The sequence below is a fragment of the Amblyomma mixtum genome, chromosome 1 (genome assembly GCF_055824585.1).
Source record: "Amblyomma mixtum isolate Tamu chromosome 1, ASM5582458v1, whole genome shotgun sequence".
NCBI classification, from domain to species: domain Eukaryota; kingdom Metazoa; phylum Arthropoda; class Arachnida; order Ixodida; family Ixodidae; genus Amblyomma; species Amblyomma mixtum.
This window is the reverse complement of record NC_143012.1, coordinates 193,501,427-193,528,426: the sequence shown is the minus strand read 5'-3', so window position 1 is coordinate 193,528,426 and position 27,000 is coordinate 193,501,427. Positions and strand designations below refer to the sequence as shown.

The 27,000-nt window shown below is 49.8% G+C and overlaps 1 protein-coding gene and 1 pseudogene across 1 annotated transcript in view; one reads left to right on the top strand and one right to left on the bottom strand.

Moving 5' to 3' along the window:
- Positions 1–27,000, top strand: part of LOC149370383 (MIF4G domain-containing protein-like) — a 92,589-nt gene that overhangs the window by 30,702 nt on the left and 34,887 nt on the right. The gene's annotated exons all lie outside the window — the stretch shown is intronic.
- Positions 25,308–26,198, bottom strand: LOC149370384 (uncharacterized; annotated as a pseudogene).

The following is a 27,000-nucleotide window of genomic DNA, read 5'->3' as shown; positions in this document are numbered from 1 at the left end:
GATCTTTTGAGCACTGAGCGGGCAGAAATTTTAGACCGGCTCCTCGGACATTGGGCAGAGTGTGTCTGGTGCTCGAAAGGACGAAACAGGACTGGGCTACTGAAGAATTTAAGATATCGAGGGACATAAAGCAATACCGCATCCCCCTCTCTGAATTACGACCGCGTGCTGCGATATGACAAATTAGTACGCAAGCTTTATGAGTAGCTTGAAGCGCTGCGCACTTTCTATAGTTTCTAAATCTTTGCCTCCTTTTTCTGTTTACCCTTGTTGTGCATGCTGCAGACAGGCTTTTGAAGTATCCCATCTTCAATACTATAGTTCAATACATTTTCTCTATCTGTATATGGTATCCCTTGGCAAAAATGGAAGTATGAGAGTATCAGTATCGAAAAACCAATCGGCAGTGGTTTGGGTCTGATTCAAGCGGGTTAATTGCGTTAGCAGTGGTGTGCGCGTATTTGCGGCGATTCCTCGGCGCGTTGCCTTCGCCTGCTAGCATTGCGGCATTCCTGAGCCGTCAGGTGTTAAGGTTCACCGGTGACCGATATTGTGGAACCACTCTGGGAGGTAGACCATTGTCGCCTAGCTGCATCCTTAGCACGATGATTAGCAAGATCAGGATCTATAGCGCACAAAATTGAAGGGACACAACACAAGCGCTAAACTTACACTGAACGATCTTTATTTTTCGCGGACAACCTTATAAAGGTCACGTAAGGAACAGGTACAGATGACTAACAATGAATATGTTGTCAAGTTCAGGACGTGCAAGGAATGAGAAAAAACAGAATGCAAGCCACCAAGCAGTGAGCACGTTTCACACTATCGCCCGCTGCCTTGCGTCCAAGAAAGCTAAGTACTTTTTTGATAATGACAACGAAGGATCCTTAACGCAATTTTCCAATCCCTCTTTTTCCATTGCGTTATCGGTGCATTGCGTTATCGGTGCAAACAGCGTTATCGGTGCAATTTACAAAGCGGTTCTGGAGCCGTACAGAGCAGACGTTCCTCTCCTGCTCATCGGGACATGTGTCCTTACACATGCGGGACAACTTTTCTGGGGCTGACATGCAAACTCTAACTCCAATTTTCTCTCCAATCTTTCTGAGGCCGTGGGAGAGCCAGTCAATATACGGTATTACTTCAATTTTGTTGAGACCTTCCTTTTTATCTGTCAACCTTGTGCTTTTTCTTTGTCTGTGCATGCTTTCGGTTACTGCTACTAGGAGGTACCTCGGGTAACGCGCTTCCTGAAGGCGATCAATCTGATTACTGAAACTTGTTGTCATGAGGCATGTGATTAGACAGACATGTTTTTACTACCACTCTTTTAACGAGCTACGTATGTGCCGAGGCTCTCTTGCCGTTTACCTCGGCACATACGAAGTTGGTCAAAAGAGGAGTAGTAAAAACATGCCTGTGGAGAAGATGGAATGGAATAGAGAATGCGAGTGGAGAAGATGGAATGGAATAGAGAATGCGAGTGGAGAAGTTGGAGAGGGGCTGCAGGGTCGCTAGTGTTCAATCAGGCCACTACCCAAGGAATGGGAACAAAGGGCCGTCTCCTGCTCAGGCTATAATCGGGAGCATAAAGGGTGCAATCCCATAAAGAATGGACTTTAATCCGGGGATGAAAAGCGGCGGGTAGCCCTGGTCCCAAGCGCGACCGCTACGGAAGAGTAAGCGTACGGGTTTGCCCATCGCATGTGGAAATGGCAGTTTTCAACAAGTGCATCTCGAGTAAAACGCAGAATGCCTTGTCAAAAAGGCAAATTAGCATCGTGAGAAAACACCGGCGACGAGCTATCGCTGTCCTAACGTGTATCCCACTTTCAGAGACATTGATACCAGCGTGCTGTTTTTAAATTTTGAAAACCTGCGACAATACTGCTGACAATGGCCTTCCGCGTTCAGGAATCGCGGGATGTTACGCAATTACTGCGCTGTAGAGATAGTAGGAGAAGTTTCGTTGTTATAATGTCTCTAAAGTGGTTTTTTTTGCGTTTAGGGGTTTCTTTTTTGCCACTCTATTGAGACAAAAGGGAGGCATGAACCCTTTGTGCATAAAAGCAGGGAACAGTTTGTTCTTCAATGCGAAGGAGGCCAAAACGCAGGATTTGCCGCAACGTAGCCTTCGCTATGATAGGCTTAAAGTTTTTATGAAGGATACAACTATATCAAAGATGGAAAGACGTATTTTGTAACCACGACCTCATGTCCTGCAGGATATAGTCTATAGAATTACGTTATCACGCAGGAAATGTTAGGTCGGCCAAATTAGCCGATGTATCAATATTCGCCTCATGAAGCCTGACTCTTGCCGCGGCTATATCAGGCCCTGGACACTTGGTGGCACATTGCAAATGATGTGAACGAAATAGCAAAGTCTGTACCCATTGCTTGAGCAGACGTGTAATATTTGTAAATTTGGAGCGAGAGATACTGGATGCATTTCTTAAGCACGTGGAAGGGCATTCGTGCGTAAGTAAACCAGATATTTATATTCCGTCCAAGGAACTGAAGTTCTTGTATCCGGAGGCGCCATCGCTCTAGCACGTTGACCACTGACACTTTTAGGCACCCGATCGTTCCCTATATATACGTTGTTTTTCTAAGAACAAAATCAGTTGACGACTAGCGCTTGTGTTGCCTTCTCTCTTTTAGTACCTGGTGTTTAGCGCTGCTATTATGTGCTCTCTATCTGAAGACCAACCAGCCCCGCTTTCTGCCTGAAAATACACAACTAATATGCATCGATGAAACCCCATTCAAGCACTGAACGTGAATGAGACACAAACGCGCCCATTTCTACAGCATTTTGAGACTCTCACGCGAAAAATAGCGATCGATGTGCCGGAATGTGGTTATTATCATGGCTGTGGCAACCACGTCTGCGGAATGCATTTCCACTCGATTGCGCCGCCCGTTTCCTTTCATGAACACGGCAAAGATATGCGAGCGCAAAGTAACGTGTTCATTTCGCAAATGCCATCACATATCGCAGCGCGCAATCTAGTCCATACGAAAACCTCTGCTTCTTCACCGAGAGATCTTGATTGGCTGAATGGCTGTTTTTGCCTCACACCAGTTATGAACGCTTTAAATCATCTTGTGCAAACGTTGGGTCCTAAAATATCAAGCGTCCCATAATCCCCGTTTTGCTTTCTTTTGTATGACCCCAGGCAACGTCATTTTTGGTTCGCGCATTGGACATGGCCGCTAATTTTGTGTTATTAGGATTTCGTGCTAACCCCGAAGTTGAAAAAATCTTCCATTGGATTTCCTGCAATATAGTACAGAAGACTAAGCACATAGTATTTCATTAAAAAAATGAGTTCTTCCAAGTAACCTGTTGCGTAATAGAAGCGTGTGGGAGTAACTGCATACATTTTAATGCTCTGGCGTATATTTCACCAACACGTACCTTGTCAAGAGCATACAAGTGTGGCGCGTGTGAGAAAGAGTAGGGGGATTTATTAGGAAGTTCTGTTTTGATACTGACATATGTGATGTCACTCCATTTTGTAGTGCGGAATATTATAAAGAATTTATAATTTGCACCGCGGCTCCATGGTACATTTTGTTCTAGCGAACCTGAAGTAGCCAGTGGTTATTTAGAAGAATTCTGGTACATTAACTTTATGTGATATTCTTAGAAAACATAATTCAATTTAACAAGAAATCAAAAGTTGGAACGTTTCAATGAATAAAAAATGTGCCTTTTCCGCACCACAAAAAGAAATTAAATCAAAGAGTCAATCGAAAAGATTACAGAAATGCACGAAAAACGCGTTTACATTTCTTGTTGAGGCATCCATTTGCTTGCTGTGGTGGTGCCTTAAAATATACGAGGAAAAAGAATTTAGATAGCTATGTTCGTGAATTTTGGTCCCAGAAGACTTAGCTCAAAGAAATAGTCTACGAAGAGAACGAAAAAAACGCGCAAAAAAAACCCAGACGCGAAGCTCAAGCAGCTGAAAGCCATGTTTTTTTTCTGTTGGGGAATGGGGGCGGGGTGAGGAGGGTATCCTTCCGCCATCTGCATTTGATCTTCGTCCCTTCGGATTCGTGTGGTAGGAGTTGGCATGCTTTGCCAGAGATGAAGTGAAATATCAAAAGCCGACGAGATTAGAGGTCAGGGCTCCAGCCAGGAAGAGACTGGCAGCAGAAGCAGGAAAACAGGAAAGAGATGGAGAGTGTGAAGGTGCTTATCAAAGGTGTTTTTCCCTCTAACCCCTGTTGGTGAACGTGACGTCACTGCTACTTCTCTAGGAAGCATCCTACCGAGCACTTCCGACATGACATCATATGTAAACCATTGGTATGAAATTTCAGTGGATTACCAAGCGCCTTTGTGAAAAAGCGTGACGTCAGGAGAATCCGTGGATGCCACTGGCTGGAGAGTCTCGACTGTAAAGATTTGGCATTGAAGATTCGTGGATGGCTGGGCTAATAAGATCTAAACGACTCAGTACGCGCTAGTTTTCTTCCTGATCGCACTGGCTGCTGGTCGGCGTTCCCTGGATAGAACGCACTAGCTTCGTGTACCTGAACGCAGAACTGAAGACTTGACTCCTCCGTTCTGCTCGGCACAGCTTCGGTGGCTGCTTATTCGAGGCATCTGTGCCGCTCGCAGTCTACTAACGCTTTGTGGTGGCCGGCCTGCGGTCCTGGTCACTAATTTTTGTAATGAGTACCGGCACCTTTTTGCAGGAACTGCTATCGCTTCTGCCGAACCTGTTATCGATATTCCTGTTTGTATTGCGTCCGTGGGAGCCGGCACTGGCGAATCCTCCCGTGAAAACGTCGACATAAACTGCGATCGGTCTCGGGAGCATCGACTGGCCTTGGAGCAACTGCTGCTGGAATACAAGCGGTGCTGCGCTTCCTCCTCGAAGGTTCGTAAACACCCATTACGCTGCACCACATCATCACCCATGACGACGTTCGCCCTGTACGGCAGCAGCCTTACCGTGTTTCTGCTAAGCAGGGGCAGTTATTGAAACTCAGGTTCAGGAAATGCTTGACGATGGCGTTGTTCACCTTCCCAAAGCCTATGGTCTTCGCCTGTAGTCCTCGTTAGGAAAAAGGATGGCACTCTCCGGTTTTGTGTCGACTATCGCAGACTGAACAGTGTGAACAAAAAGGACGTCTACCTGTTGCCGCGTATTGGCGACTCACTGGAGAGATTACGGCGCTCTAAGTACTTCTCATCCATTGACTTGAATAGCGGCTATTGGCAAACTGAAGTAGACGAACGGGTCCTCGAAAAAACCGCTTTTGTGACTCCAGATGGCTTCTATGAATTCAAAGTGCTTCCTTTCGGTTCGAGCTCCGCCGCGGCTACGTTTAAAAGGATGATGGACAACGTCCTCACAGGCCTGAAGTGGCAAACATGGCTTGTTTACTTGGACGACGTCGTCGTTTTTTCCGAAGCGTTTGATCAACATCTCCAGCGCCTGCGGGCTGTCCTCGAAGCCCTCCTCTCCGGAGACCTTACCCTGAAGCCCCCGAAGTGTCATTTCGGTTACGAAGAGCTAAGATTTCTGGGTCACGTTGTGAGCTCTGAGGGAGTGCGGCCGGACCCCGAAAAGAGTGCCGCCGTCGCACGTTTTCCCGTTAACACCGACAAGAAAGCTTTAGAGCGCAACACCGCCCTGCAGGAAACTACGCGCTTTGCTTCGTACCGCCTTGTGAACGGACGTGAAGTCCAGAGCATGCTTGATGCCATGCTCGCATGTCCTGAGGATGACCAACTCGACCCAGACGCTCAACGATTTGCCCAACGTGCTGAAGAAGCCCGTCAGCTGGCCCGCGAGCACATCGGGCTACAGCAAAGCACCGATGCGCGCCGTTACAACCTTCGCCACCGACAGGTTGACTACAAACCCTGTGACCAAGTCTGGGTGTAGACTCCTCTCCGTCGCCTAGGCTTGTGTGAGAAACTGCTCTACCACTATTTTGGCTCTCACAGAGTGGTACGGCGTGTGAGTGAGTGGTTAGCATGCTCGTCTCGCACCCCGCAGACCGGGGTTCGACTCCCGAAATCGACCAATTTCCTACACGGTTTTATTTATTTATCTGGCCTGACTAGAAGGGTTAATTAGGCTAATTGGGTAATTAGGCAATTAACTAAACTCAATCCCACTTACTTGGAGCATCATTTTACGATCCCTTTAATTGGTTGCATGGTTACTAGCCAAAGTACAATTGGCCCCGTTTGAAATTCGCGCACTTTGACGTCACGACCGTTTCGACCAATTGAAAAGCTTGACATTTCTGTCGACAACAACTGCGCACAACGATGAGGCAATAAAGGCTTCCGCCTTAAAAAGCGTTGCGTTCAAAGGGCAACCAAACAAACGGTAGTTTGGGTGCCGGGACATACCGGCATTACGGGAAATCAGGAGGCGGATAGGATAGCTCGAGTGTACGCAATAAACCGAGCATCCAACATTTCCGACCCCGCTGAGGAACTGGAATCGGTAGCCCAAAGCTACACAGACATTCTGAACTATTACAGAGGGATCAGACGAAAATACCCGCCCCTACACAAACAACTCAGTAGAGAAGACGCCGTAGCATGGCGACAGTTACAAACGGGAACATTCCCGTGCCTAAACATTCTAAGTAAAATCTACGCCACCCAGTATAAGAGCGAGTGCCCGTGGTGTGGAGACAAACCAACATTATACCATACCACATGGGCATGCGAGAAAATAGACAAGCTATCCATAATTGAAAACCCGAGTGCGGAACAGTGGAAGAGGATGCTATCCGGCGACATCCTGACAGTCCGACAAGGACTAGTAAGGCGTGCACGCAGGGCAGCTACCCTCAGCGGGGCCCTGGACTAGGGGAACCGACCATGATGATAAGATGGAAGAGCGCAACTCCTCGTAGTCGGAGACTTCAACGCACCCCAATCTGAATATGGATACGTTAAATCCACCACGAAAGGCAGGAAGCTATGGGAAACTTCACGCGATCTCGGCCTCACTTTACTTAATGATCCCCACTCCTGCACGCGGCTGGGCAACAGCGTCAGCAGGGATAGCACACCCGACCTGACCTTCACCAAGAATATAACTGAAGCCAAATGTCATATACAGCATCATAACAATCTCGTTTCATACGTCCGCACTCAAGTCAATTCCAACAAGCACTACGCTCACGGATTGGGATAAGTATAGAAAACTTGGAGATACCGCTCCCACCAACATCGAAAACTGAGATAATTGGGTAGAGCAGCTGAAAAATGACGTGCGCAAGACGACCAAGGAGGTGGTGGTGGTGGTGGTGAAAAACTTTAATCAAAGAGAGCTTGAGGGTTAAAAAAAAAAACCCTGCTGCATGGTCGGTATCCTTAGTCCGGGACACCGCATGACGAGGCCCCGTCTCGCGCCCGCTTGACCTGAGCCCTTTGGGACTCCAGTGTGGAGCAGTTGAGGAGGGCAGTCTCCCATGCCTCTCGGGTGGGGGTGGGGGAGGGGGGAAGGTGAGGATTCTGAGTACATGCCCACACCATGTGAAAGATATCGCAGATCTCTCCACAGTGCGGGCAGCGCCCATCTGTGTTCGGATCGAAGTGTTTTACTATTGCAGGGCAGAGAAGCGTTCCTGTCTGCAGGCGCCACAGAGGTCGCTCCTCCGCCTTACTCAACCCCTTGGCAGGTGCCGGGTAGAGACGGTGGCTGTCGCAATAATAAATTAGGATTTCGCGGAACCGCAGAAGCGGTTTATGAGCTTCTGAGCCATGAGAGCTAGGATGAGGAGCCCGGTGTGTGAGCGCTCGGGCGGCCGCATCAGCGGCCTCATTGCCTCGTAGACCCTGGTGGCCAGGAGCCCAGATCACTTTTGTGCGAGTTGGATCGGCGAGAGCGCGTCTTAGAATTTGCGAGGCAAGAGGTGATATTTCGCCTGCAAGATAATATTCACAGGCCCGGCGAGAGTCTGTGATAACCGTTTTCGATCTTGGATCGGCGGCAGCGAGAGCTATTGCGACTTCCTCCGAGGTGCAAGCGACGGAAGATCAGCCGTCGGCTGACTCCAAGCTTCTACATCTCTGGGAAGCGCACAAAAGCATCTTCAATAGATGGAAAAAACAAAAACACAACAGGGCACTTAAGCTAAATGCAGCCAAACTACAGAGGCAGATCGAAGCCCATACATCCGACTTATCTAGGCAACAATGGGGCCAGATATGCGACAGTCTAAATGGTCAGTTAGGTAACAAAATGGCCTGGCTCCTCTTAAGGCACCTCTTAGATCCCACTAAAACAAAATCTACTATCAGATCTCACATGAGCGAAATCATACACGGATTCCCCGGAAGAGATGCGGAGCTCCTAGACGAACTTCGAAAGAGATACCTGAATACGTCTAAAAGCGACGCCCTTAACCGCTACACGGGTGCTTCCAACGAGGAGCTGGACAGAGACATAACGGACGCGGAGAGATGGGCTGTAAGCGGTCACCTTCGCACAACATCAGCTTCGGGACCAGACTGAGTCACGAATAAGATGCTGCGAAATCGAGATCGTAAATCTCTCTCGGCAGTTACCGATTTAATGAATGGATATTGCCTCAAAGCAGAACTTCCTCAGTCATGAAAAAACGCGATAGTAACGTTTATTCCTAAACCCAACAAAAAGCTCAGCATTGACAGCCTCACACCCACATCCCTTACCTCGTGCTTAGCCAAACTCATGGAGCATGTGATCTTGAGCCGATTGCAAGGCTATGCTGAGGATAATGACTTATTACCCAGTGCTATGGTAGTTTTCAGGAGCCACCTATCAACCCAAGACGTCATGCTCCAGTTGTATAACGACGTCATAGATCCCCCGGATAAAACCGGCACCAAAGCCGTTCTTGGACTTGACTTAGAAAAGGCCTTCGACTACGTGTCGCATGGAGCAATTCTAAGAGGCCTCTTGAGCATAAATGTAGGTGCCAGAACCTACAAGTATGTCAGTTTTTTGCTGTCGGGAAGAACGGCAGAACTCTTAATCGGGGGAATTAGGCCGGATAGGCTAGAACTGGGAGATTGAGGCACGTCGCAAGGCCCCGTTCTCTCACTCTTTCTCTTCAAGCTATCCCTCATATCGCTGCCTAGCAAGCTAAACGCCATAGAGGACTTACGTCAAACACTCTATGCGGACGACGTTACCCCATGGGTGGGAAATGGCTCCGATGCTCACATAGAAGAAGCTCTTCAGAAAGGAGTGCAAGTAGTCCAGGAGAATGCCAGTAGCATAGGACTAAAATGTTCTCAACCCAAGTCTGAACTCCTTCTAATAAGACATAAGAAACAGAGAGAAAACACCATAGAGGTGAACCTTCAAGGTGTCCCGATAAAGGAGGTCGAAACCATTCGAGTACTAGGTCTGTTGATTCAATATAATCATAAGAGCAACATTACAATCACCCGTCTGGAAAAAACGGTCAACCAGATAGTCAGGCTCATTCGAAGAATTACTGCTAAAAAGAGAGGTATGAAGTAGGCCGACATCTGTCGCCTTATACATGCATTCATCATTAGCAGATTCGCCTACTCTCTACCATACCTTGATCTTTAAGGTGGCCATCGAAAGATTAAACAGGTTACTCAGACAGGCATATAAAGCTGGTCTAGGGCTTCCTAGAAACACACCCACGGACTGATTTTTATCCTTGGGTATACACAACACTGTAGAAGAACTCATCACTGCACACAAGGCGATGCACATCCAAAGACTGGCCAACACTACAGCGGGAAAGGAGACTCTAGATCGAATAGGCGTAAACGCTGAACCCATGTCTAACCGACCGGGCCCTCTACTACGAGGAGTGTGCGACAAACTAGGCATCAAACCGCTCCCCAAAAATATGCTACCGGGCTTCCACGATGGAGACGACGAGCCGAGCGCGGGCTCTGCATAGAAAGTACCTGAATCATTTTGGAGCAGTATACAACGATGCAGCCGATTATACTTTCAGCCAAGGGGCCCTTCGCTTTCTGCGCATCCAAATTCATAGCAGGAAGAAGCGAGTGCATCTCTGCGGCCTCGGTCACGGTCTAGTACGCGGATCAAGCAGAAGAAGCGGCCATAGCCTTGGCCATAGCAAATACTGACGCTGAGATCATTCTCAGTAATTCCAAGACTGCCATACGCAACTTCTCGCGCGGTAGAATATCCCTAGCTGCTAGAAACATCCTCAGAAATATTACACTGTAACGAGAAATAGAACTGGTATGGGCTCCTGCCCATTCAGGGAACCCAGGGAACGAAGCAGCCCACCAACACGCTCGAGGTTTTGTCGGCCGAGCGGTGGGCTCTCGTCCAGGGGGATCCGAGATGGAGGCAGTGATTTCGTACCACGACATTACCCAATTCTACAAACTCTCTAGAAGAATCCTCCCCCGCACAAATCACTCTCCAAACATCAAGAGGTGGCTTGGAGAAGACTTCCAACCCATTCTTACCCGAACCCGTACATTTACGCCCACATCTACACCGATCTCATAGACCCCACCTGCAGACACTGCGGTAGCACTGCCACCCTCGATCATGTGCTATGGGACTGCCCGGAGGATCCTCCTCCGGAAGCTCTTATAGAAGCTCCCTCACCAGACGCTTGGGAAGAAGTGCTGCGCAGCTCGGACCCCGCCGTCCAGGCAGGAGCCATCAAGCACGCCGAAGAGGTCGCCGCCAGCTATCAGCTAACGGCCACCTGGCCCTTCTGCGAAGCATCCAGGAACCCTTCTTTTCCGACAATAAAGTTTTCTCTCTCTCACTCCATATGAAGCCGCAAAAAAATATTGTAAAATAGAGCAAATAAAAGTTTTCCACCACCACGAACTCATCGTGCCGAAAGGGTGGTGGCGTTACGTGGACTCCCTGGCAGCGCTACAACACGGTGTCACGTTCCACTACTAAAGGCAAAAATTAATTAATGCACCAACAGAATGAAGTGAGCAATCGCGTTGCAAAATACAGCACTCAGGCTTTTTTCGGCTTTCACCACTTTATTCGTTAAAGTTCCTCGTAATTTTTTTTTGTTATGTCGACAGCGCTCATCCTTTTCATAAGGGGGAATAATGCCACCTAGTATTGCCAGGTGGCGCACAGCTGACGACGAAGTAGTGCTCGCGCTGTCAGGGGATTGGTCGGAAACCGTCGCTCGGTGCGGAAACCGAGAAGTGCCACGGCACTCCTGCAACAGTGGTGCCCGTGCCTGGACTCAACAAGGACCAGAGCGCCCTGCGAAAGATAGAAAGAACCAGACCTAGCGGCATAACCAGGTATGTACCTTTGTCCTTTATGCGGCTGGCTTTGCACAGTAATTATTGCGGTGTTTCGGTTTAGGTCAAAAAACAGCCGCTGTACGTTTGAAAGTGTTAAGCTTTGCACATACATGTTGAAGTGGCCACCGCGGTACTCCGGAATGAGCAACTGCTCGGCCTCAGTCTGCTAGCCAATGTACTGACAAGAGGACCTGTATTTCTCTATGCAAAGCGTTCATCATTGGGAGGGGATCATTTGTTTTTAAGCATGAAATGCTTTTAGCTCCTGTTGTCGGCAGTGTGGTGACGCCACGCCGAGACCAAGAGCCAACGTCCGGACACTGAATTCCACTCATCCAGGTATTGAAACGAGAGTATCCGGGCATCGTACGAGATTTAATGAGATTTAACGAGACTCTCTAAGCCTCCCTACAGGACCGGCTTAAAAGCGGCGATAGCTTCGCGGGCTGCGGTCGTGTATGTTTTTTCAGCCAGCGTCCGTTCCGGCGGACGCGGTTGTTGCGACGCGCGTCTTTGCACTCTTTTGCTATGTCCCCTTATCTTTCAACTCTTTTCTATCTGCACTTGGGAGTGGTGGTGGCTCGGCTTGAGCCAGTTGGCAGGCTCGTGCACTTCTCCTTTTCATCCTTCTCTTAGTCCCAACCGCCGAACAGCTGGTAGCGTTCCTCCCTTCCTGTACGGTCAGGTTTGGGTGTTCACCGAGATGACAGAGTAATTCTGCGTAATTTTTTTTCCTCGATAGGGGTCGCGTTCGAAGGGCAAGGAATCGCACCGAACGGCTGGTGGCGTTCCGTGGACCGCCTGGCAGCGCTACAACACGCTGTCGCGTTCCACTCCTAAAGGCGAAGCTTAAGCGTTGTTAATTAGCAGTTAATTAGTATTTATTCATTAATCAGTATTTAGCGACGAATTAGTAATTTGTCATTACTTCGTCATCAATTTTTGTGACGTAATCCAGTGGTGGCGCTTCTGCATCGTCCTGCGTTTCATGCTTACTCTACTCCCTGCCTTTCCTGTTCTATATCCTCCTCCTGCTCCTACTCTCGGTTACGGGAGAGGCAGAGATTTCAAAGTGGTGCGGAAAACGCTTTCGCCACTACGCACTTTAGACAGTTCGAACGCGCTGCATATACATTCTTGTCAGGCCTGCGTCTTGTCGTGTCCGCGTACGCTTCGTGTTATGCCTGTAAACATTTCATGCTTACTCTACTCTTGGTTGCGGGAGAGGCAGAGTTTTTTTCACTCTGAGGAGGAAGGCCCGGTGAGGTGGAGGGGGCTGTGATGTGTGGTGGGATGCACAGCGTCAATTTGATTTTTTTGTGTCTAGGCATGGTGTTTTCTAGAGAGGATTACACGGAATAATCTGCGCAGCTTTAATTAAGCATCACCGTAGCTAGCAGAACGGTATCGGCGTTCTTGATGATGATCAAGAGGCACGGACGGTGTGCTGCGGGATGCTAGGCACAAGTTTGGGTAGAATAAAATTTCAGGGATAATGCTTCTGACCAGCGGAGCAGGACCAAGTCCGCATAGAAACAGAAACGGGGGAAGACAGTTTGGAGAGGGGGCCCCTTCGTGTTTTGGGCCCCTATAAGCTATGACGTCAATATAGCTTAGGATGAAATTAATATAAGAAAGCAGCGGGGGGGGGGGGGGGGGGGCACTATGAAAGAAGCGGTAAAGCCCCCAGCAGAACAGGTAATTGACCCAGTATATGCCGAAGGTCGGTCGTACAAAGGGCCAGAGTAAAGAAATTCATTTGCAATATCGGGCCGCGATTACCTGTGCTTAGCATTACAAGTTTGTGTGATTGTTGAAGAAATCCATGGCAGACTGGTCTTGGTGACGTATCTTTAAGTCAGGTTTTGTGAGGATTATCGGGGCGTTTTTTTTTCACGGGTATGCTCAGGTGGATGCCAGAAAAACTCGCAACCTTAAACACCCTCGCAGCAATGTGGATTGCTGCACAATCCCCAGTACCACGTCGTGTGCGTACGTCAGCGCGGAAAGTAAAAAAATTCAGAGGGCACTTTGCTGACCTAAAGTGCGGCGATGCGAAAGCCTTAAGCGCGTTCTTGCTGCTTGTGTCACTGATGTGTTAAGATGTTAAGCTTCGGCTCTAAGAGCTAAACGCGACAGCGCCTTGCAACGCTGCCAGGGAGTCCATAGAACGACATCGCCCGTTTGGTTCTACGCCTTGCTCGTCGGTTAATTGGTTTTTGAGGAAAGGAAATGTGTCTGTCTCGCATACCTCGGGGCACACCTGAACCTCGCCTTAAAGGGACGGGAGGAAGAAGGGAGTGAACAAAGACACCGTATTCACTAGACGCGCCTTTGTTCATTGTGGACCATTGAGCTGGCATGGCGGAGTACTTAGCATGCTCGTCTTGCACTCGGGAGACTGGGGTTCGATTCCCGCACTCGACCAATTTCCTACTCGGTTTTATTTATTTATCTGGCCTGACTAGAAAGGTTAATTAGGTTAATCGGGTAATTAAGCAATGAACTTAACTCATTCCTACTTACTTGGAGCATCACTATACGATCCCTTTAATCGGTTGCGTGGTTACTAGCCAAAGTACAATTGGCCTGCCTGAAATTCACGCACTGTCACGTCATGACCGCTTTGACCTATTCAAAAGCGCGATATTTCTGTCGACAACTCCCGCTTACAACGATGAGGCATTAAAGGCTTCCGCCTTAATATGTATGACAACTGTAGGGGAGGACCTTTCTTCTTCGTGGCCAGGACAAGAGTTTTGCGGACTAAAACATATTCAGTCAGCTGCCACGACAAGGACACGTTATGCGGAGCATGTGGAGAGGAGGTGGAAACCTCTGAACAGTGACACTTCTCTGCAAAGGGCTTCGGCCTGCAGTTAGAAGCAGCGGGGCTGTTTATTGACAGCACTGGGGTTTAAAGAGTTTGAACGCATGACATGACAAAGTGGCATGACATCCCGCACACACCGGATCTGCCAGTCGTTTCTTAATGTAGTGCTCTGCTGTCTTCTTCAAGGTATTCTATTCGATGGCGTGGTCTACGAAAGATTTGCGCAGCTGCCCTCCACTTCGGCAGCTGAAATGTGCCTTACGCGACGAGCCGGATTCCGGGAGTGCCCCCTCGCACGCCCAGGGCCTCATCAAGAGGGCGCTGCAAGGTGAGAAAGCGTTCGGCCGCGTTCATCCAGCCTGGAGTGGAGCTCACCTCCCGTGAGCCCACATCAAGGGCACCATTTTGAACATTTAAATCTGTTCGCATAGCCTTAGAAGTTTGGTTTGAGGAGAGCGCAGCGAGTAGCAAACGCTAGGGCCTAGTTTACGTAGGTCCAACGTACTATAATCCTATCTGGAAACAACTTATCTCATAGAGTTGGAGGCCGGTTTCCTGGGAAGGGTGGAATTCCAGGGAGGTTGGCAAAGGCAGGTGGGGATCGTAGATCACGATACTTGCTTCCATGGGCTGCTATAACTGCCGCATTAGAAAACCAGAGGGAGATGCCTTTGTTGTGCTTAATGCATGCCATGTCTTAGCGACCGTGCTTAAAGCGTGGCTGCTACAGTGCTTATGATTTCGATGCGACAGCAGCTTATGTCGGCGAGAGCGAGTGGGCAAACGAGTGTTCCGGGTTTATTCCGCTCGGTTCCTTACACGTTTATTTGCACGCAGATCTGAACGCCCTTTCCACCCAGCAGCTGACGGAGCTGGTTGAGGCTCTATGTCAAAGAGCCACACAGGGCACTCGGAATGACAAGCCAGCTTTTCAACTGTGCACCTTCCTAATCGCGGTAAGCCGGCTTTTCCTTCCTGTTGATTGTTCGTGCCGTGTGACCGATGCAGTCCGTATTCTGGTCGACTTTCTTGCGCTATCCTTACAACTGAACTGCAGATTACGAGGTACCTGTATGATTGTCTTTACCCATGACGTTTGTACTTGGTGTCCTTGCCGTCCGTAGCAGAATTCATATTTTGACTACTGCTCTGCTCTCGTTACTTCTAAACTGAGAAAAAACCAGTCACACAAGACGACGGACAAGAGTTCCTTCAGAAAAATGGAATATGTATTGGTTCTAGCTTTGCCCCAGTGCTTTCCCAGATATTTTTAGCAAAATTTGACAGAACACTTCAAAACTTACTTCATGACAAGCGTGTGTGCAAAGTTTTTAGGTACGAGGACGATTTTTTAGTATTTTTAGACCTTTCACCTAATGACACTCTGCCCGCAGCAGTAGACGATGTTTTGACTGCTTTTAAAGCTTCTTCACGCACTCTTAATTTTACTCATGAACTCCCTATCAGGTTCCTAGAACTGCAACTAACATTCCTTGACGATGGCCATTTATGCTGGATGTTTTCGCCTAGAAGCAAGAAAGCTTTGTTACCTTTCGGTTCTGCGCACTCTAAGATTGTAAAGAGAGGGATTGCGATGAACTGTTTCCGCAATGCACTGGGAAAAAGCTGTCACCATACCATCAAAACCAGCCTTGACAATCAATGCAAAGGTTTGGAAGCCGCGGGGTTCCCTAAACCCCTCTTGAAAGCAGTGGCTGAATCGCTGCTTCAGAACCTCAAGAAAGGACGCACGAAGAGGACTGACGTTGGGCCAACTGAACGAAAGAAGTTCGAGGTCATGCCGTACGTGCACAAAGTGAGCCACAACTTGAAAAAAGTGGCGGCCAAGCAGGGAGTGAGCATGGTGTTCTCTGCTCCTTGCAAGCTGTCGGGACTGTGTTCGCGCATTTCTCGAGGCAGGGAAAGGAACCACGTTTGCACAACGCAGCATGAGAATCGCTTCACGACATGTGTCGCACAGGTGGTGTACAAGTTCCCCCTCACATGCGAGAGAGTTTACATCGGCCAAACTGGCCGGTGTATTAATGACCGGCTTCGTGAGCATCACTCCTCCCTGGGGTCCGGTGGCGGTGCAAACTTGCCTTGCCATTGCAATGAATGTGGCTGTTATCCTTTGTTTAGCAATGCCACCATTCTTGGTAGAGGCAAGGGAAAACAGGAGCGGGAAATACTGGAGGCATATCATATCGGTTTGTTAGGCTCTGATTGTATAAGCACAACTTCGGTGCGCTTACTTCAAAAAGAATTTGCTTTTTTAGATCGTCCACGATAGTTTAGATTTCTTGTCTTTGTCTCTTTTGCGCAGTGATTAGTGATGATGCTGTTGCGCATGCTCTGCTGGCCTTGCTCGGCCCATGTATTTTCCAATAAACTTCAGTTGTTAGTCCAGTCGTTGTGGTGTGTACACTCTTCTTGTCCGTCGTCTTGTGTGACTGGTTTTTTCTCAGTTTACAATGTACCAACTGGCCCGCATTTCAACCTTTCTCTCGTTACTTCTGTCTTTCTTATTATTTAGTGTGCGCTTATTCTATTAACAACTGCCCCCTACAAAAGCACGCTTTATCGTTCACCGGTAAAGATGATGAGGAGTCCACTCGGGCTCCATAGTTGTGGCGTTTCGTCTGCTCGTTGCTCGCCGTAATAAACCTAGGACTCCTGAGCCAGATTTCCTAAATTCAATTCATGGTATCACTTTATTTCAACATGCGCAGCTTGAAACTGGATTTCGGGCGTCCGTGCCTTTATCATTGTTAGTTATGTGCAATTTCAAGCATACTAAATGCACTATCAAGAAAGCCGGACCGGGTTGGCAGTGTAATACAAATGTATACTCATCGTACTCAAGCAATGAATGTAATTTCCTTTTTGCGCATTGTCCTGGCACCCGCAGAAAGGAAGCGGCGAGAAGTTTCTGGAGATGCTTCTGGGCACCTGCGCCGAGTGGTTCGACAAGCGGGACCAGCTGCTTCAGCCGCGGAACGGGCCCGAGCGGGTGCCGCGCAGCTGGACGGCTTTCGTGTCCTGCTCGGCGGTGCTCCTGCTGGGACTGCGGCGTCGCGGCGGAGAAGGAGACAAGGGGAGCAGCACGCTGTTCCTGGCCCAGCTGCTGTGACTGCTGCCACAACATTCTGCAGTCGCCTTCGCTGGACAACGGAGAAGAGGTAAAGCTCTATGAGTATATATTTGTACGGCTTCTCACACCCATTATTAACCACCTGTGTCCTCAAGCAGGATACGTGAAACCTAGCAGTTCCAAATTATTACTGCGCTGCGGAGGAATCAAACGAGTCTTAAGGGTGTCTAAAAATGTGACAAGCTAGAATTGTGAGGAACCCATTGCTCTCAAGAAATTTGCAGGGATCGGATAAAATAATTTGGTCCAATCACGAAAATAGGTGCACAGAAATTAATGTGACGGTCAGCACCGATTTTCGGCGGCACTGCGAGCGCTCAGAACGCGATCCGGTCCGTACTCCACAGAGAGTTCTTCAAAACAAAGCGGACAAATGGCATACAGAGCAGAAGCAACAGTGAAAACCATGGAACGCGCCTGCGTCTTGTGTGCCGCACGTGTGGCTTCGGTAAAGAAGTTACGCCCTAAATAGCACACCAGAGATTACCTTAGTACGTTAGGGCTCGTATCACATTCAAGTGCCTACTCTTGAAGAAGCCGGCCACAGAAATGCACCTTTCGCTTCTGGATCCTTACAGTAAACCTCGGATGCTCTGCAGATGTAGGCAACCTTAATCATTACTGCGAAAGCTAATCAAGACGAATGTATCTGTTTGATTCAAGATGGTGCCCTCAGCGCCATAATGAATGGTGCATTGGTGAAAGCAACGCGGCTCGCTCGCATCTTCTGATGGGAAAATCGTGCTCTCAGTAAGCTCTTATTCGTCAGTAAGTCCCAGCTCGTCAGTATTTTTGCCCATTGTTCCAATTACCTTCTGGTCACTTCTGGCGTGCCGCAAGTAAGTGTGTTTGGACCATTACTGTTTTTGTCTGCATGAATGACATTGTGGATGTAGTTAGTGAACCAGTGCAAATCAGGCTTTTTGCCGATGATTATGTTTTATTTCATGAAGTCAGATCATACGAGTACGAATGCCAGGCTGCAATGCCAGGCTGTGCCTCTACGTAGAGGGAACTGTAAGGTATCGATAGTGCATGCGAGGTCATTGGGGCCGGTCATTGTTTCTCAGCACCCCTGCGCTGCCGTCTTCAATGGACCCCCCCCCCCCCCCGTCCTCGACGGGACGGGACGGTGGGGTGCGCTCGAAGCGAAGAATGACATTTCTTGGAAAGATGCAAGCGCACGAGGGCGCCGGGCCGCTCTGGTGTCCATCGCCCCGCGGTGCCAATTCGCACTGGCTGGGCAAAAGAGCGGTGACAACTATGGGACTGAAGAGTCGCCACACGACGACACCCCCGCTTGTCTTAATCCCCTCGTCTTAACGGGCACCAGCCGAGGCGCAAACTCGCGACGAACGTATCGTTCGAAAAGTCTGCAGAATTCCTCAGGATTAAGCACTGCCGGACGGAACGGCGTCAGGGCGCCGTTGACGAGGGGGGCAATAGAGATGAGGAATAGCCGGCGACAGCGCGGGAAGCCGGGAGCAGCGAAGGCCCGAGTTGGGGGACGCTGGTGAGGCGCCGAATAAACAGCCTTGGGAAGGCTAAGTCGCCTTGGAACGCAGGTGCAAGCGCGCAGTGGCAGTTAAAGCGGTAACTGCCCGCTTAAGCCCGATAATCCCCAATTCCGAGACGACGCCAACGTCGGGGGTCATCGGGGAAACCGACGGCACGTGCTCGCACGAGTGTGTTTTATGTTTATTTTTACCTTTATTTTGCGAGGGAGAGAATGTTCTACCCCGCACGTGCTAGCATGACTGAGCGTTTGTGTTTGTTGTTACTTTTATTTGGATATGGAGAGGGTGGTTTACCTTATAGAAGCCGGAGGGCTGGCCATGCCCTTGAAGAGCCAATCATGTTAAGAGTGCAACATGATTGGAAGCAGCCAAATGTGGGCGGGGCCTTTAGGGGATTAAAACCGATCCCCGGAGCCGGGAAAAGGGTTCTGGGCTAAGGTCAGGTGCTATGCATCTTCGGCTACGCCTAGTAGGGGCCTCCCCTAGTGTTAGCCAGTTCCACCTTTTTGTTGTTTGTCTTTGTGCTGCTTAATTTGTCTCCAGTGCCTAAATTTGTATGTGATGTAAATATCTGTACATAAACTTCAGTTATTCCCTTTATCCCTGCATCGTAACTCATCTTGAGACCGTCTCTGACGGCGCACCCCTGGTGCCCCGGCACTAGAACCGTGGCATGTGACGAGCATTGGACACCGACGCACTCGCCTTACAATGATATACGGAGAAAGCAACCAGCTACAAGCATTTCAGGAGACCATGCTATGCTGTGAAAGAAAAGTGGCCGTCAAATTCCGATTCAGCGCCAGGAAAGTCTCCATGGAGACAAATCCGCCAGCTATTTTTGGCAGAAGCTGGCGCTGCCCTTGTAAACTGCATCGTTATCTTCGTTGTCTCACTCTTGTTCTGGAGGTAGCGATAAGGTAATCGAACGTTTTTCACTAGGAAAAAAAGAAACTGACTGCTGCTGCAAAAAAAAAGAAAAAGCGGCTCATTGCTCGTTGGCGTTGACGACGGTCCGTTCGCCCGCGGCCTGCTCACTACGTGTTCATGCGTCAGCACATTGAGAGGCGCGCTGACCAGGCCGCGGGCCGACAGCCCGCCTCTCAATGTGGTGACGCATGAACACGTACTGCGCGGTCCGCGGGCGAACGGACCGTCGTCTGAATCGCCCTTTAAGTAAGTGCGCAAGCCTTCCTGGCGCGACGAACGCGCCGGCCACACAAATGGCTCAAAGGGCAACGCGAAAATGGCGAGCCGGCCGCCATATAGGCTCGTCTGGAGCAGAACAGCTGTGAAAGAAAATACGAGCAGAATCGCTTTATTAAGGCGAAAGCCTTTAATGCCTCATACTGTCGTGAGCAAGGAATATTAGCAAGTGTGTTCGAGTTTCGGCGAAGAAAAAAAAATTCAGGGGCACTTTGACTGTCTAAAGTGCGTAGAGGCGAACGCGCTTTCCGCAGCACTTTGCCTATGTGACACTGGTGTCGTCACCACCGGATGACGTCACACATAATTGATGACGAAGTAATATCAAATTACGAATTAGTGCCTAATTACCGATTAATCACCGAATACTAATTGACTGCTAATTAATGACGCTTAAGCTTCACCTTTAGGAGTGGAACGCGACAGCGTGTTATAGCGCTGCCAGGCAGCGGTTGACACCCGTCAAAAGGCGGACACATCTGCCGACAAAACTGTCGCTACATCTGCCGACAAGGCTGCCGACACGGCTGCTAACGACAGTTTGAGACAGTAAAGGCTTCCGCCTTAAAAAAAAACCTTATTGAGACTGGGAATCCAACCAGGGCCTTTGGCACTTCCAGGGTAGTCGCCGCCATTGCGTCACGAAGGCTCACGGTTTGAGCATGAATAAAGGCACATCTAGTGAACGCACGAGTTTCATGAGTGAAGTAAAACAAATAAAAAGATGCAGATATGAAAAGAAACAAAAATATAAAGAAATGGAATCGTAAAATAGTAAAAATATAAAAGAAAAGGCACATATAGTGAACGTACGGGTTTCATAAGTAAAACAAAACAAATGGAAATATGAAAAGAAACAAAAATATAAAGAAATTAAATCATAAAACACAAATAACATAAAAGAAAAGGCACATCTAGTGAACGCACGGGTTTCATGAGTGAAATAAAACAAATAAAAAAATGCAAATACGAAAAGAAACCAAAATATAAATAAACTAACTCACACAACTTGAAAATATAAAAGAACAGGGACCGCGTGGTGCAGAAGACGCGCAGAATCGCGGTTTTGCGCGACAGAACCGCAAAAACCCGCGGCGGCGGGGCGCGGAGGCAGGCCACGTGCGGAAAATGCCGTAAAGGGCACAAAAAATGGCGCCGAATGAGACACACGCTTTTGAAAATGGCCAGCCGGCCCTCTCGAGTCCTCGCCAGAGGAATAGACCGAAGAGCGGAACAGCCGTAAAAGAAGAAAAGAGAAAGGAGGGGAGAAAAGTAAGAAAGAGAAAAAGAGAAGAGAAAAAAGGGGAGGAGGAGGGGTTCGGAGTAGAAAGGGCGGCGCTGCGAGGAGGGTTCTGCAACGACAACGAGGAATGAGCCAAAGATTCGAGGTAGCTTAAAGACCGTAGAGTAAACTAAGCATGGGTAAAACCAGGTGTACGCGTTAACAGACGCGGCCAATGTCATAATCAATATGAACAAAAAAGGTAGTTGAAGAGTTCTTGACTGGTCTACAGTAGTCAGTGCAATGAGAACGTAATGAGATGGGCAGTAGCGAACAGTAATGGGACATCTTGCCAGTAGAGGAGGAGGAATTATAGAAGGTCTTATAAGAAATTCAAAAAAGGAAATCACCTGGCGAGGATCAGGTAACAGCTGATCGGTTGAAGGCCGCAGAGGAGATCGTGCTAAAGATGTTAGCCACCCTGGGCATGGAGGGCTTTAGCGTACCTGAACCGTTGAAGACCGCGAACATCTTAATTCATATGAATGGAGACGTCCAAAACCTGCAAAATTAAACCAATCAGTTACAAGGTCGCGAATACTAACGCATTCTTCATTAACTCTACCCAGCTATTACCAAGCCAGGGATCGGAGTACCTCCTGTATTAAGACGGTGAGCAGCAATGGCGAGATCTTGTCTCCACGCCTAGCACACTTCCTTATCGGAACTTCTCTGGTGACTATAGAGAGGACTATGGTAGCTGTGCAGTCGTTAGATGTCTAGTCGTTTCACATATTTGTACACCCTGATTAAGCAATCAATGCCTGCATGACTGTTCATATTTACACCGAGTCCAATGCTTTCACGTAATCAGCGAAGGCTGTATAAAGAGTGAGTGATGCAGCACATCGGAATGCAAGTCATGCTAACTAGCAGGCTGGTTGAAACAACTGAGAGGCGTGTAGCCCACCGTATTTAACATCGATACCAGTTTTCTTAGACTTTCAGAAACGCGGTTGCCCTCGGCGCTGTGGCTCACGAAAGTCTGCCTACATCGCGACAGGCGCTTTTGAGACACTCTCTTCCGAGTCCGTAACTCGTTGAAGTGGCCAAAATTTGCTGAGCCACAGCGCCGACGATAACGGAGTTTTCAAAATTACAAAAACTTATGCGCATATTACTCAATGTCGGCTGCGCCGCCCGCAATGCTGTGTCGAAAAAACCACCTGCCCTGCTACGGCAGGCAGCCACTGGTGGAGCCTGTGCGAGCCAGATTGGCCTCGCTGAGCCACCTTTAGCGACCGATCATTAATATAACCATTCATTAAGGAAGTTTAACTGAAAGCCTACTTTAAAAAATGTGATGCCTTAGATGAAACACCCTCTGTTATATTCTGCAAATTTCTCGATCACCTGATGGATAGTGTGAATATTGTCTATGGTCGAGCATGCTTTACAAAAGGCTTCTTGTAGTTTTAATCTAGGTGCAATAGATTTTAATGTACTAAACAAACACTAATTAATGATGTCCTACTGGAAATCAAGCAGAAGTGCTCTTGGACAGGGCGTGTAGTGCGAAAGCCAGATAACTGCCGGTCCTTATGGGTAATGGAGTGTGTTACACCAGAAAAGTATGAGGCCGGCACGATGAAGGAAGTGATTGATTTACTGGCCGGAGTGTTAGAATGTAAGATGGCGGGCCGAAGAGAGGCGCATGCCGCCGGCACGGGAGTCGAGCTCCATTCGCCGGAACTTCGGCGTCATCTTCATCGGCGGCCGGTACTGCTTCTGCCGCGTGAGGCAGCTGCTACTGCTACAGTAGCCCCCCCGCGCTAGTGAAGGAGTCCGGTGAAGCTGGGAGCCGGAACGATACCTTCCGCTGCTGAGAGGTAGCAAGGAAAGTTGCCGGAGGAGGGCAGGTGGACGGGGCGTCTTTTGTGAAGGCTGGCTCCAAGCGGTCGATGGAAATGGTGTCAGTGCGCCCATGAAGGTGCACGACGAAGAACTTCGGTGTTCTTTCGAGTACACGGAAAGGGCCGTCGTAGGGGCGCTGAAGCGGCTTGCGGACAGAGTCTCGGCGAACAAAGACGTGGGTGAAAGTTGCTAGTTTGGATGGAACGTATGAAGGTGGCCGAGACTGGCGTCGGAGGTGTAGCGCTCGGAGATGACGGCAAAAACGGCGGAGCTGCGTCACGTTATCAGTAGGGTCGGGACTTGTGGACGAATCGGTGGATTCGAAAAATTCACCAGGATGACGCAGGGGCGAGCCGAAGACAAGTTCGGTCGGAGTGCAACGAAGATCTGGTTTAGTGTAGCTCGGAGGCTGAGCAGAACCAGTGGTAGGGATGCAGTCCAGTGGGTAGTGTCGAGTTGGGCTTTCAGGGATGTTTTGAGCGAACGATGGAAACGTTCGATCATGCCGTTGGCAATGGGATGGTAAGCAGTAGTTCTGCTTCGGGAAGTGCCAAGTAAATTCATAAGGTTATTAAAAAGGGAAGATTCAAACTGGGTGCCACGTTCGGTGGTTGTGGTCGAGGGGACCCCGGGAGACCCAACCGGCGACGAATGTCCTGGCAGTGGTGTCACTGGTGGTGTCAGGCAGAGGGAACGCTTCGGGCCAGCGGCTAAACCGATCGATGCAAGTAAGGAGGTATTTGTGTTCAGCGGAAGGTGGCTAGGGACCCAAGATATCGATGTGGACGTTGTCGACACGGGCGGACGGCCGAGGGAACGAGCCGAAAGGAGAGGTCGTGTGTCGCTGAGTTTTAGACTGCCGGCAAGCCAGGCAGGCACAGACCCAGGTGCGCACGTCCTTGTTGATGCCGGGCCAGACGTAACGTTTTGTGAGAAGATGCTGGGTGGTGCGGATCCGGGATGGGAGAGGCCGTGGAGGGCGTCGAAGACAAGACGACGAAAGGCAGAGGGGACCAAAGGGCGCGGAGTCCCGGCCGAAGTGTCGCAGATGATGTGGACGGGGCACGAAGGGAGTAGAATTTCACGGAGAACCAGTGGGTCAAATTTCATGCGAACCAGGCCAAATGTCATGCGGAGGTATTCGAGGAGGCCGAATGGTGTAATGATTGCAGTTTTGGGTACATCGGATGGTTCGACAAGGACTTGGTGGTAGGCCTTGACGAGATCGATTTATGAGAAAATTGTGACGCCATGCAGTGCGGAGGTGAAATCGGCGATGTGAGGTAGGGAATACCGGTCCCGAGCGATGGCGCTGTTGAGGGAGCGGTAATCGTCACAGGGCTGCCAGTCCCCTGGGGATTTCTTTGGTACCATGTGAAGAGGGGGCGCCCAAGGTCTAGATGAAGGTCGGATAATGCCGAGCTCCAGCATGGTTCAAACTCATTGCGAGCGATCTGTAAACGGTCTGGAGCAAGGCGACAGGCTCGAGCGTGTGTTGGCGGTCCAGTGGTCACAATGTGATGCGTGACCGGGTGTTTGACGGGCAGTCAAAAAGTTGGAGGGACGGTGTAGAGAATGGTATTCATCCAGGAGGATCACGTAGGCGGACTAGCGTGGGCTGGGTATACTGGCAAGCGGTTCTCGAAGACGGTGGCCGTGAACCGAGAGGTTCGTCACGGCATCTACGAGACACTTGCTGTGCATGTTGACGAGCAGATTGTAGTGATGCAGGAAATCAGCTCCTAGGATTGGGTAGCGTACTTCTGCGACAAGGAAAATCCATGGGAACACACGTCGGCGGCCCAAATTGAATGTAAGAGCATGTTCGCCGTACGTAGCGATGGGGGTGAGGTTTGCGGCTTGGAGTGATGGGCCAGTACGAAGAGAAGGTGATGATGTAAAGCTGCAAAGCAGGACGCTCACCTCGGCACCAGTGTCGACGAGAAAACGGAGGCCCGAGTTGTGGTCGCGAATGAAGAATAAGCGGCTGGTCTCTGGGGTGGCACCACTTGCTGCTTCTAATGGTGTCGTGGGATGTTTCCCTGGAAGCGAAAGGGATGGGTACACCGACGCGTTGTTTCACCAAAGGTGCGGTGATACCAGCACTCGCTGCCTTGAAGAGGTAGGGTAGCATTGCGTCGGCGAGGTGAAGTCTGGCGACAGGAAGGCTAGCGAGAACGGGAAGTCGACAGTGCGGCGATTTGGTCGGAGAGTCGCGTGATCTGGGCTCGGAAGTCGTCACGGAGGGTCTGAAGGGCCACGCAGGAGGGAAGAGATGATGGTGGTGTGGGAGGCTGCGAGACTGCGCAGAGAGATTTTGCGGAGTAGGAAACTTCTATGACGGAGTCCGCCAGCTCAGCAAGCTTCTCCAAGGAGAACCCCTGGGCGGGCACAGCACCATGCGAACCCACGGCGGCAAGCGCTGAAGGAAAAACTCACGCAGGAAAGCTTGGTCGAAAGTAGTAGCCTTGTCGCCCAGGAGCTGCTGGAGCCGCCGCAGCAACTGTATTGGCTTACGGTCTCCCATTTCTTCGGAGGATATGAGCTGCTGGAGGCGGCGATGATCCGAGACGGCTGTTCGCTTGATGAGCTCAGCAGCCAACGTGTCAAACGGGGCCCAGGCGGGCGGAGTTATGAGGAGGTCGCGGACGTAGGCGACAATCTCAGGTGGTAACGACGCAGCGACATGATGAGACTTGTGTGCCTGGCTGGTGATGCGGCCAATAGTGAACTGGCTGTTAACCTAAGCGATCTAGAGCTGAGGATCGGCTGCCGAGAACGGGGGAAGGCGAAGGGACAGCGCACAGGCGGCGCTGGAGGGTCCGTCACCGGGCAAGGCGGAGGCGTTGTCGTCGGCGTTCGTTGGCCATGGTGAGAGAGGGTGCTCCAGTGGACGTCCGGGTCACCAGTTTGTTGCACACGAAAAGTATGAGGCCGGCACGATGAACGAAGTGATTGAGTTACTGGCCGGAGCGTTAGAATGTAAGTTGGCGTGCCGAAGAGAGGCGCGTGCCGCTGGCACGAGAGTCGATCTCCATACGGCGGAACTTCGGCGTCATCTTCATCGGCGGCTGGCACTGCTCCTACCGTGTGAGGCCGCGGCTACTGCTACAAGTGGATTCTAAGGGAAAGCAAGCGCAGCAGGGGGCCGTGTACAGCTGAACCACGGAGTGAGGGAAGGGTGCAAGGTGGGAGTGAAAGACCTACCTTTAGATCTTAAGCGTGCACTCATATCTCACAGTACACTGGCGCGTTTTGTTTCACCTCCATCGATCCGTGGCACATTGAACTTTGCCCCACTCGTGAGCATCAAAATGCTGCAAACGCAGCCGAGCGGGTAATTTAGTCTCCGTTATGAATGGTTGCTACTAGCACCTTTCGCCCTTTAGAGTTTTGGCAGCTGGACAGTCTTTGAATGAATAGTGCAGATCATGCCGCAGCACTTGTCCTCAGGCTCGTCGCCATGACCTGGCTGCTCTCCTTACACTCCCCGCAGGTTTCTAAAGGACGGCATGCCCCCCTGAAATGTGTACATAAATCAGAAATGTAAACATTTGTCGTAATGCATCAGCGAAAGGGCGCTAGCTCAGCCGGTACCTGTCGACGCACTTTGCAGTCGTGCTGTGTAGGATACTAGGAAGTTGAACTGGGGTCTACTTGCGCCAAGGCCCGCACTCCCTGCCGCGCACCACGCTCTTGGCCGTTTGTGCTCACGCAACCACATAGGGCATAAACAGCCATCATTTCCTCGCTGTTATTTTAGGCTTTTGGCTCTTCTGCTCTCGCTCGAATAGAGCTGAGTAGATTGGAGGGATGGCAGCTGAGCAAGAAACGTTGTTACGCTTATAGACCTTGCGTTCT